The following is a 10,909-nucleotide window of genomic DNA, read 5'->3' on the forward strand; positions in this document are numbered from 1 at the left end:
TGAGCTCAGGTGACCAGCACCCAATGAGCTCCTAACTTTACCCAGGCTGCTCCCCCTATCTGCCCCTACACTACTGGGATGTACCACCCCCCTCCCACTCCAGCCAGGAACAGACTCGGTCGTACCTGCACATTTCTAAGTGGGAGTACCGTTGGTCTGCTCCTCGGAAATGGGATGTGTGTAGTGCATGCAGCTTTCTGAGCTCAGTTCCACACTCCATCCTTACCCGGGAGTGGAATATCACACCTCTGGTTTGAGGTGCAATACCCCTGTAGCAGCCGAATCCTCAGGGTGCTACATTCCCCCCTGGTAAATCACAGCACGTCCTCGGGCTGCAAGACATAAACATCCAAAAACATACATTTTTTTTTCATAAAACATAAACATATAAAACATATAAAACATCATATGTATATATCAGCAATAAACTTTTCATATAAATAACATTCTCGTAGACTTTTCTTGCTTCTGGCTCCTCCTCCGGACACTGTGCAACGTGTGCCCGGGAAAAGTGCAACAGTTTCTCTAGAAAAATGGTTTTCCTATAAAACCGGTAGGGGGCGCTTTAGGAAGCGCAACTATATACAAGGTGATATGGCCGCTCTCAGTCCTCGGCCAGGTAATGGGAATAGGGATGACCGCTCTCAGTCCTCGGTCAGAGGGATTAAGGGAAATACGGGTAACAGTTCAATTCTCTGGTCCCAACGGGGACTATATTAGCAGCAACGGTTCACTGTGCCCCGACGGGCAACTATATACAGCTTCTACTCCGCTGTACTCAACGACGACGTCCTCCTGCTCTTTCTTTGTGATTAACTTTAGCTTCAGACCCGTCCGGGTCCTCTTGCTCCTCCTCACACCGCAGCTCCTCCTCCGTCAGGCGATGCACATGGAGGGCGTAGGGTCCTTTGGCACACTTGTGCCGGGTGAAGGTGACCTCGTCCCCTATATACAGGTCACGACCTCTGTGTCCCTCCGGTAGGTGGGACTCAACGTCTCTCCTGGTCACGAAGACGTCGCCTGGGGTGCGGTGATCTCGGATGAAGCCCCACCCGTGCTGCATATTGAACTTGATCACAGTCCCGGTGGAAGGGGGACCATGAGCTGCACGGGGACTCCTCCTGGCCCGGCTCTTCTGCTCCGCGCTCTTTATTTGGGCTTGTTGTTCCCGGACCCGCCTCTCTCTCCGCTCCCTCTCAAAGACCTCGAGCTGCTGCCGGCAGCACTCTGCACGCTCCGCTGCAGCCGCCCGGGTCTCCTGAGTGAACCCCATGAGATCTTCTCCGGTGGGGTCCCACTCAAACTTTGCCTCCTCTAGCGGGGGCGAGATCCTCTTTACGGGCTTTGGAACCGGAATCAGGGGCTCGTCTAGGGGTCTCTCTTTCCGGAGTCGGGGATGGTGAAACTCCGGTGGCCATATAAAGGGCTGCCCATCCGGGCACGTATGCTGGGCGAACAGATCTTCTCCCAGATGCGGCACTCTTGGTTTTATGGGCGCGGTGGTGGTGGCGCCCGGGTTGCCCAGGCCTTGCGGCCAGGCCTGGGGCACCTGGAAAGTGAAGGGCACCGTAAGGACGGCGGCGCCCTGGGCTACTTGGCCCTGCGACCAGGCCGGTGGCTCCGCGGAGGTAGGGGGCGCTGTTGGTATTGCGGCGCCCGGGGGTACTAGGCCTTGCGACCAGGCCGATGGTACTTCCTGCTTGGTCACGCTCGGGGTCGAGGCGTATGACGTCACAGGGGTCGCGGCCGCGGCTTCCGGTTGAGGCCTAGTCTGTGGCGGTGACGTTGCGGTTACGGGCACGGCAGGGGGTACTTCGGGCTCTGCGACAGGGAGCTGGGGCAGGTACGCGGTTTCCCGGTTTGGGGTAGAAACGTCCCCTTTACCTGCCTCCTTTCGTTCGGCTCCCTTCTCGGCGCCGTCTCCGGCCTTCAGTCCTCCTGCGCCATCCTCAGAGGCGGTCTGTCTCCTCGTCTCGGGTGGCGTGCTCTGCTGACGAGTCTCGGTCCGCTGGGCCATCTCTCGGCTCCACTCCGCCAACGTCTCTCGTTGCACCCGGGCCATCCTCTGTGCGAGGCCCTCCAGCGCAGTCTGTGCACACTCCCGATCTCGGGGGAGCTGTGCCAAGACCTCCACTAAGCCTAGTGGGGTCGTTGCTTCTAGCAGGCTCCTGACCAACGGGTCGGTGCTGCTCTGCTCTCCTCTCGTTGTCTCCAGCAGGCTCCTGGCCAGCGGGCCAGTGCTGCTCTGCTCTTCTCCCATCTCCGGGTAAGTTTCTTCTGGACTCAGCTCTAGGCTTCTTGTCTCCGGGTGCGCTCTCTCCAGACTGCTCCAGGCGACACCCATCTTTGCTCTCTCCTTCTCAGTCCTCCCACTTCGAGGGCGGTCCCGGGGCCACTTGGTGATTGTCAGCTCCAGGGGCAGTTCTTTCACGCTGACAGACACCTCTAGCATCACAGTCTCTGTTGGTGGGGGCGGTTTCCACTTTTGGCGCCATTTTCGGTCCTGGCCCACGATGGGAGGTGGCCTCTTGCCACCCTCTGGCACGCCCATAATGGCGTCCGCTCTTCCAAGGCGGGAAACCTTTGGAAATGGCGGGAATCGTCTCCCAGTGGCGGGAAACTCTGCAGATGGCGGGAAAAAGCTGTTAATGGCGGACAACCGGCGGGAATCGATCTGTGACGGAGTCCGATGGCGGGGACCCTCCGGAACCGGCAGGAGACTTCTTTTTGAGGTAAACTTGTTCTTTTCTTCAGGCACGCAGTACCCGGGTGTTGCGGGCACGTGATCCTGCCGACTACGCCAAAGTTGACGCGCCCCCTGGGCCATATTCTTTAGGGGAATACCCGGAGCCGGATCAGATGGGGGTTGTAGTCTCCGAGTGGCTGTGACCCGGTCCGTGCCCAGGGTGTCAAGCTCAGAGTATGTGGCAGTCCTACAGATGTTACAAAGTTCGTTATGTCGACTACGCCACCCGTTGGATTGCGGTCACTACGGCCGCCGCTGCAGCAGGGTCCGCTGAGGCTGATGGTGTTGGTGCAGCTTTAGATAGTATAACCCCCAACGGGAGGGGTATGGCCTCAGGGGGTCAGGTGCAGAGGATGGGGGTTGTGGTGGTGCAGCGTAGATGATAATTAAAGACAGAGTCGGGTTGTGCAGTTCAGGGTGTTTACTTACTGCAGATATTCCGGTCACTCCGGCCTTAAGTGACCACCCGAGCCGTGCTGCGTCCACCAGGTCCTGGATTCAGCCAACCCCCAAGCAAGTCCGGAGCGTGTCCCTGAGCCCTCCTTCTTGTCCTTTCTTCTGGCCGTCCCCACCAGGGATCCACCTAGGTCCAGCTCCCTCGGGCCTTCTGTTGGGAGACCCTTGGCCTTGGGTTCCCTGACCCTACACGTGGTTTGCCTTCAGGGTGGATGTGGTGGGTGGCCGTGGCAGATCCTGCCCACGGCCTCCGGTCTCTGGCTGAGGTATGCTTTAGCCCCCACCAGTTTGGGATCCGGTACCCTGTTGCCAACTCTTCACCCTAGGGTTGTACTTGGGTTCTCAGAGTTCCTTCTGTTTCCCCCTCTGGGTCTTTCTTTCTTCTCCTCTCTCACTCTGGGCCTGGGGCTGCTCTGCTCCTCTGCTCTCCTTCTCTGCAAAGACTGGCTGACTGACTGACTCCTCTCTGCAAAAGACCCTGTCCTAAGATGGTGCCCACCTTATATACTCCCTCTATGTGTGAGCTCAGGTGACCAGCACCCAATGAGCTCCTAACTTTACCCAGGCTGCTCCCCCTATCTGCCCCTACACTACTGGGATGTACCACCCCCCTCCCACTCCAGCCAGGAACAGACTCGGTGGTACCTGCACATTTCTAAGTGGGAGTACCGTTGGTCTGCTCCTCGGAAATGGGATGTGTGTAGTGCATGCAGCTTTCTGAGCTCAGTTCCACACTCCATCCTTACCCGGGAGTGGAATATCACACCTCTGGTTTGAGGTGCAATACCCCTGTAGCAGCCGAATCCTCAGGGTGCTACATATATACCATCAGATGTCTGTACACATAGTATAATATGTAGCAGTCACATATTATCCTGTATATACCATCAGATGTCTGTACACATAGTATAATATGTAGCAGTCACATATTATCCTGTATATACCATCAGATGTCTGTACACATAGTATAATATGTAGCAGTCACATATTATCCTGTATATACCATCAGATGTCTGTACACATAGTATAATATGTAGCAGTCACATATTATCCTGTATATACCATCAGATGTCTGTACACATAGTATAATATACAGCAGTCACATACTAACCTGTATATTCCATCAGATGTCTGTACTCATAGTATAATATACAGCAGTCACATACTATCCTGTATATACCATCAGATGTCTGTACACATAGTATAATATACAGCAGTCACATATTATCCTGTATAGGTGGACGGTTTTGTCTATTTTACAATAGAGGCAAGAATATATTAATCCTTTCCTCATAGATTGTAAGCTTGCGAGCAGGGTCCTCTCTTCTCCTGGTATCTGTTGATTTATGTGATCATCGTTATTCTGTAATGTCTTTTATTTTCTGAACAAGTCCCTTCTAAAATGTAAAATGCTGCGGAATATGTTGGTACTATAAAATTAAATAATATTATTATTATATTATTAATCAATTCTGAAGACATGATGCAATTTACCAGCCGCATACTTTTGTTTTTAACACTCTTTTCAGAGCTCATCTTCCTGTAGTCCCTCTGTCACTGCAGATTGCTGAATCCTGATAGAGCGCTGTGCACACACTGTCACGATTCCTTCGTATTTCCAGCGTAGTGATCACAAGTATGAGTTTGCATAGTTAAGGTCGCATGCCGATTAGTCTCAGACACCTCTCTGAGCAGCTCCCTGATAGAAGTGGATGAGAATCTAGTCGGCATTTGACCACAACTATCCCATCATTACTCCGGCTTTATGTTTTTAAAGTCTTGTACCTTCTGCTCCCTTTATGAAATAGCCATAGGTAAATACAAAAAAGATGGGACGCTGATCATGAGTCGCTGCTGTGTGCTTGCCCCCTAGGCCAAAATTTGCCATCCAGCCCCACAGGGTGCCAGTGTCCTGACGGTGAGTGTGCTCCCCCGCTTCCTCAGGGCCCTGGCGCTTTCCCGGGTGTGCCGGCTGGTGATGCCGACCCTGCTGCAGAAGACAACGGATGGAGATAACATGGCAAGTATAGGTGATAAAGAAAAATATATAAAAACTTACTTGGCCAAAACTGCCCCTACCCAAGATATCATGGATGGTAAAATTGCTGATGTTAAGCCTGGGGTAGGGGCTGGATGTTCCGGGGTCCCTGCTGCATCCAGGTGTTGGCTGTTCATCCTCCAGTCCATTGCCTTTGGCCCCTCTCCTCTTCTTTGTGATATTCTTGAATCCAGAAGTATCACTGTCCTCTTCTCTCGTCCTCTTGTCTTCTCTCTGCTTCTCGCTTTCTCTGTGTCCAGTAGACGCCATTTGCAGTAATATCTTCCAGTCTGTAGACTTCCGTCCGATCTCTTCAGCCGACAGTTGAAAGTAAACGGCAGTTGGTCGTGTGCAGGCAGCGGCTCGTGGCCCGCTCTGCCCGATACACTGATGTGGGCATCATGGGGGACAGTTTAGGGTCCAGAGGAACGGCACAGAACTTCATGGCGGCTTCTAGTGCTGTTTTTTTTTATTTCATAATACATTCTTTTTATTCACATTATACAGACAGATAATAATAAGTCAAAAATACATTAAAAAACCTAACATACTATAAAATACCAGCTCTTCCCATTACCAATGTAATTCTAGGGTTTCCATATATTTAAAAAAATCATTACTTTTATCTTTCATGTTATAATACTATTTCTCATATATCATGGTTACTAGGGATGATATTTTTAAAATATTTAGAAACCCATGTATCATTTCCATTACACTTCACAAATACTTGGTACTTTGTGTTGTTGTATCACATAAAATCCCAATAAAATACATTTAAGTTTGTGGATGTAACATGGAAAAATATGGAAAAGTTCACAGGGTATGAATACTTTATCAAAGCCATTTTCTGCAATTTAATAATTTTTTTCCTTCCATATTTCCTCTGTTACATTGAATCTTTTCTACTTATTGAGTATTTTTTACTATCCTTGTATGTTTCCTGGGAACCCCTGCTCTTATTTGGAGTATGGGGGGGGTTGTCCTTTCCGTCCATGACTTGGGACATGGATTGGTCATTTTGCACACGTTGATGTGTTTTTTAGATTTTTGTGATCTGTGGATTTGTTCTGCTTTTCTCTTGATAGCGTTGACAATAAAGATATCCTATTATACAGTTATATGAAAAAGTTTGGGCACCCCTATTAATCTTAAGCTTAATGTTTTATAAAAATTGGTGTTTTTGCAACAGCTATTTCAGTTTGATATATGTAATAACTGTTGGACACAGTAATGTTTCTGCCTTGAAATGAGGTTTATTGTACTAACAGAAAATGTGCAATCTGCATTCAAACAAAATTTGACAGGTGCATAAGTATGGGCACCTCACCAGAAAAGTGACATTAATATTTAGTAGATCCTCCTTTTGCAAAAATAACAGCCTCTAGGCGCTTCCTGTAGCTTTTAATGATTTCCTGGATCCTGGATGAAGGTATTTTTGACCATTCCTCTTTACAAAACAATTCCAGTTCAGTTAAGTTTGATGGTCGCCGAGCATGGACAGCCCTCTTCAAATGATCCCACAGATGTTGTCACGCTGTCTCTGTATACTGGAGGTAGGGGGCCTAAGCTGACCCTAAGCTGGGGCCCTGACTAATCCCTCAACCTGGAGGTACTGTTAAAGGTACAGAGGTCCAGGCCGCCAGCGTAACCCCTACCTCCTGAAGATCCCTGCACCTCAGTAATCTAGTCCTGAGAAGGACCCCGTTCACAACCAAAGGGAACAAGAAATAATATGCCCAAACACAGTATTTAGACGAACGAGACAGTACAAGGGAAAAACCAAAACCACCTTGCATACAAACAACTTCTCAACTACAACAGAGGGAAAACCAACGGGAAAGGAGATAAATGATAAAGCGAGGAAAGGGAAAAAACACTTCCAAATACACTTATCTCAGCAACTCCAAACACCACGATCCGCTCTGTCAGTCTGAATGAAATGCTTTCACCGACACCTCCCAAACAGACCAGCAGGTATATGAAGGAGTCTCACTACAGAAGTATTGATTGCAGCTGGGCGAGGCTGGACCTCATCTAGCCGAGAGAGAGAGAGAGAATTAACTCCCTCACTGCCGAGAAACACAAAGCACCAACAAGTCAGCTGCGAGAAGTCAGGCTGTGTACTCGTGACGATCTTCGTGGCAACACACCCGTGACAGTACCCCCCCTTCTACGAGGGGCCTCCGGACCCTCAGGGCCAGGTTTATCCGGGTGAGTCGTGTGGAAGGCCCGAACTAATCGGTCTGCGTTAATATCCGACGCAGGAACCCACATCCTCTCCTCAGGACCATACCCCTTCCAATGAACCAGGTACTGAAGGGACCGGCGATTAAAGCGTGAATCAATGACCCTCGATACCTGGAACTCCAAGTTACCATTGACAACCACTGGAGGGGGAGGTAAAAGTGACGGTACCACCGGCGCCACATACCTCTTAAGCAATGATCTGTGAAACACGTTGTGAATTTTAAACGTAGGGGGGAGGTCAAGACGGAATGCCACCGGATTAATAATAGAACTGATTCTGTACGGCCCGATGAACCTGGGACCCAGTTTCCAGGAGGGAACCTTAAGTTTTATATTCCTGGTAGACAACCATACCCGATCGTTCACACTTAGGTCCGGACCAGACACTCTCCTCCTATCAGCCATACGTTTGTATCGGTTCCCCATAGTATTCAGATTCTTCAGCACCCCTCTCCATACTGAAGCGAGTGATGAGGAAAATCGTTCCTCCTCAGGAACCCCCGAAGAGCCCCCCCCACTGAAAGTACAAAACTGGGGGTGAAAACCATATGCCCCAAAAAACGGGGACTTACCAGTGGACTCGCTCCGCCTATTATTAAGAGCAAACTCTGCCAGAGGTAAGAAAGAAGCCCAGTCCTCCTGGTTCTCTGACACAAAACACCGGAGATATGTCTCCAAGCTCTGGTTCATACGTTCCGTCTGACCATTGGTCTGAGGATGAAAAGCCGATGAGAATGACAACTGCATCCCCCGCCGTGCACAAAACGCCTTCCAGAACTTAGACACAAACTGAGACCCCCGATCAGACACCACCTCGGAGGGTACCCCGTGAAGCCTCACAATCTCCCCAATGAACACCTGCGCAAGAGTTTTAGCATTAGGGAGAGCCGGAAGAGCGATAAAATGTGCCATCTTGCTGAACCTGTCCACTACAACGAGTATGACCGTTTTACCCTTAGACGGAGGGAGGTCCGTAATAAAGTCCATAGACAGATGAGTCCAAGGACGCTCCGGGATCTTCAAAGGTAAGAGGGCCCCAGACGGACGGGTATGTGAGGTCTTAGAGAGCGCACAAACCCCACAGGACGCGACAAAAGTTACCACCTCCTTATGTAAATTAGGCCACCAAAACCGACGCGAGAGGAGATCCACAGTTGCTTTACTCCCCGGGTGTCCTGCAAAAACTGAGTTATGGTGTGCCTCGATCACCTTTTGTCGCAACTGATCTGGAACAAACAATCTCCCTGGAGGTCCAACAGGGGCGTCCCCCTGAGCCTCCAATACCTCCTCCTCCAGCTCAGAGCATACTGCCGAAACCACCACCCCCTCCTGAAGGATAGGAATCGGGTCGTCCGTATTCCCGGCCCCCGGGAAACTACGAGATAAGGCATCCGCCTTTACATTTTTTGACCCAGGACGATATGTAACAACAAAATTAAACCTGGTAAAAAACAATGACCACCTAGCTTGTCTGGGATTCAGACGTTTCGCGGACTCCAGATATAGCAGGTTCTTGTGATCGGTGATGACGGTGACCGGATGAACTGCCCCCTCCAGAAAATGGCGCCACTCCTCAAAAGCTAACTTAATGGCCAAGAGTTCCCTATTGCCGACATCGTAATTCCTCTCAGCGGACGACAATTTTTTAGAGAAAAAGGCGCACGGATGCCACTTACCAGGGGACGAACCCTGTGACAATACTGCTCCCACCCCTACCTCGGAAGCGTCTACCTCTACAATGAATGGCTGAGACGCATCAGGTTGAATGAGTATGGGCGCCGAGGCAAAACATTTTTTCAAAGAGGAGAATGCTTGACAAGCCTTGTCAGACCACCTAGAAAAATTCGTCCCCTTTTTAGTCATGTCAGTGAGAGGCTTAACCATGGACGAGAAATTACGAATGAACTTTCGGTAATAATTAGCAAACCCCAGGAAACGTTGTAGTGCCTTAAGATTCTCTGGCCGATCCCACTCAAGAACTGCCCGCACTTTCCCAGGGTCCATACGAAAACCGGACGCTGAAACCAGGAAGCCTAAAAACTGGAGTTCCTGTACGGCGAACACACACTTTTCCCACTTGGCATACAGTTTATTATCCCGCAAGATCTGTAACACCTGCCTAACGTGCTCCTGATGAGACACCAGATCCGGCGAGTAAATTAGGATATCATCCAGATATATGACAACAAACTGTCCCACCAAGCGGCGAAAAATGTCATTAACAAAGTGTTGGAACACCGCCGGGGCATTAGTCAGACCAAATGGCATGACAAGGTTCTCATAATGCCCCTCCGGAGTGTTAAACGCCGTCTTCCACTCATCCCCCTCCTTCATCCTAATCAGATTGTACGCCCCCCTGAGATCCAACTTAGAGAACCATTTGGCGCCCACGATCTGATTAAAGAGATCGGGAATAAGTGGGAGTGGATACGGATCTCGGACCGTAATCCGATTAAGTTCACGGAAATCCAGGCAAGGGCGTAGGCCTCCATCTTTCTTCTTAACAAAGAAGAACCCCGCAGCCACCGGTGAAGATGAAGGTCTAATATGCCCCTTAGCCAGACTTTCTGAGATATAATCCTTCATGGCCTGCCTCTCAGGACCAGAAAGGTTATACAACCTAGCTTTAGGTAACTTGGCCTCAGGGAGCAGTTTTACAGAACAGTCATACACGCGATGAGGAGGTAGTTCCTGACACCCTTTCTCCGAGAATACATCCTCAAAGTCCGCCAGAAATGGAGGTAAGACCCAAGGAGTAACCGCACCAATGACCGTGTTCATGCAGTTTTTATTACAGAATTTACTCCATTGGCTTATCTCCCTGGTTTGCCAATTAATAACCGGGTTATGCTTAGCTAACCAAGGAAGGCCCAACACAATAGGAGTGGGAAGACCCTCCAACACGTAGCAAGACAACAGTTCTTTATGTATTGCCCCCACTTGAAGTTTTACGTCATGCATAACTTGCAAAAAACTTCCCTGCCCGAGAGGCCTGGCATCGATCGAGAATATGGGGATGGGTTTAGCCAACTCACTCAACCGCATACCTTGAACCCGGGCAAACCGAGCATCAACCAGATTAGCCCCGGCCCCACTATCCAGAAGAACAGATATCCTCTCAGTTCTCGTACCCACCACCACCTCCGCCGGTACGAGAAACTGAGACGAACCTAGGGACGAAATACCTACTCCCAGATTGCCGTCCACCACACAACCTGGGATCAACAGTTTTCCGACGACTCTTCACTCTGCAAGGGACGGGATGGACACCCCCCAATAAAATGTCCCTTTCTCCCGCAGAAGAAACACCTTCCTGCCTTATGGCGCACCACCGGTCCCCTCCCCCGAAATGATGTCCCTCCTAATTGCATAGGCTCCTCTGGACTGACCAGGGGAACCACCATATGAGGGGACCTTGT

This window comes from Phyllobates terribilis, unplaced genomic scaffold (assembly GCF_046119375.1).
Source record: "Phyllobates terribilis strain yellow unplaced genomic scaffold, ASM4611937v1 Scaffold_158__1_contigs__length_4374303, whole genome shotgun sequence".
In the NCBI taxonomy this organism is placed as follows: domain Eukaryota; kingdom Metazoa; phylum Chordata; class Amphibia; order Anura; family Dendrobatidae; genus Phyllobates; species Phyllobates terribilis.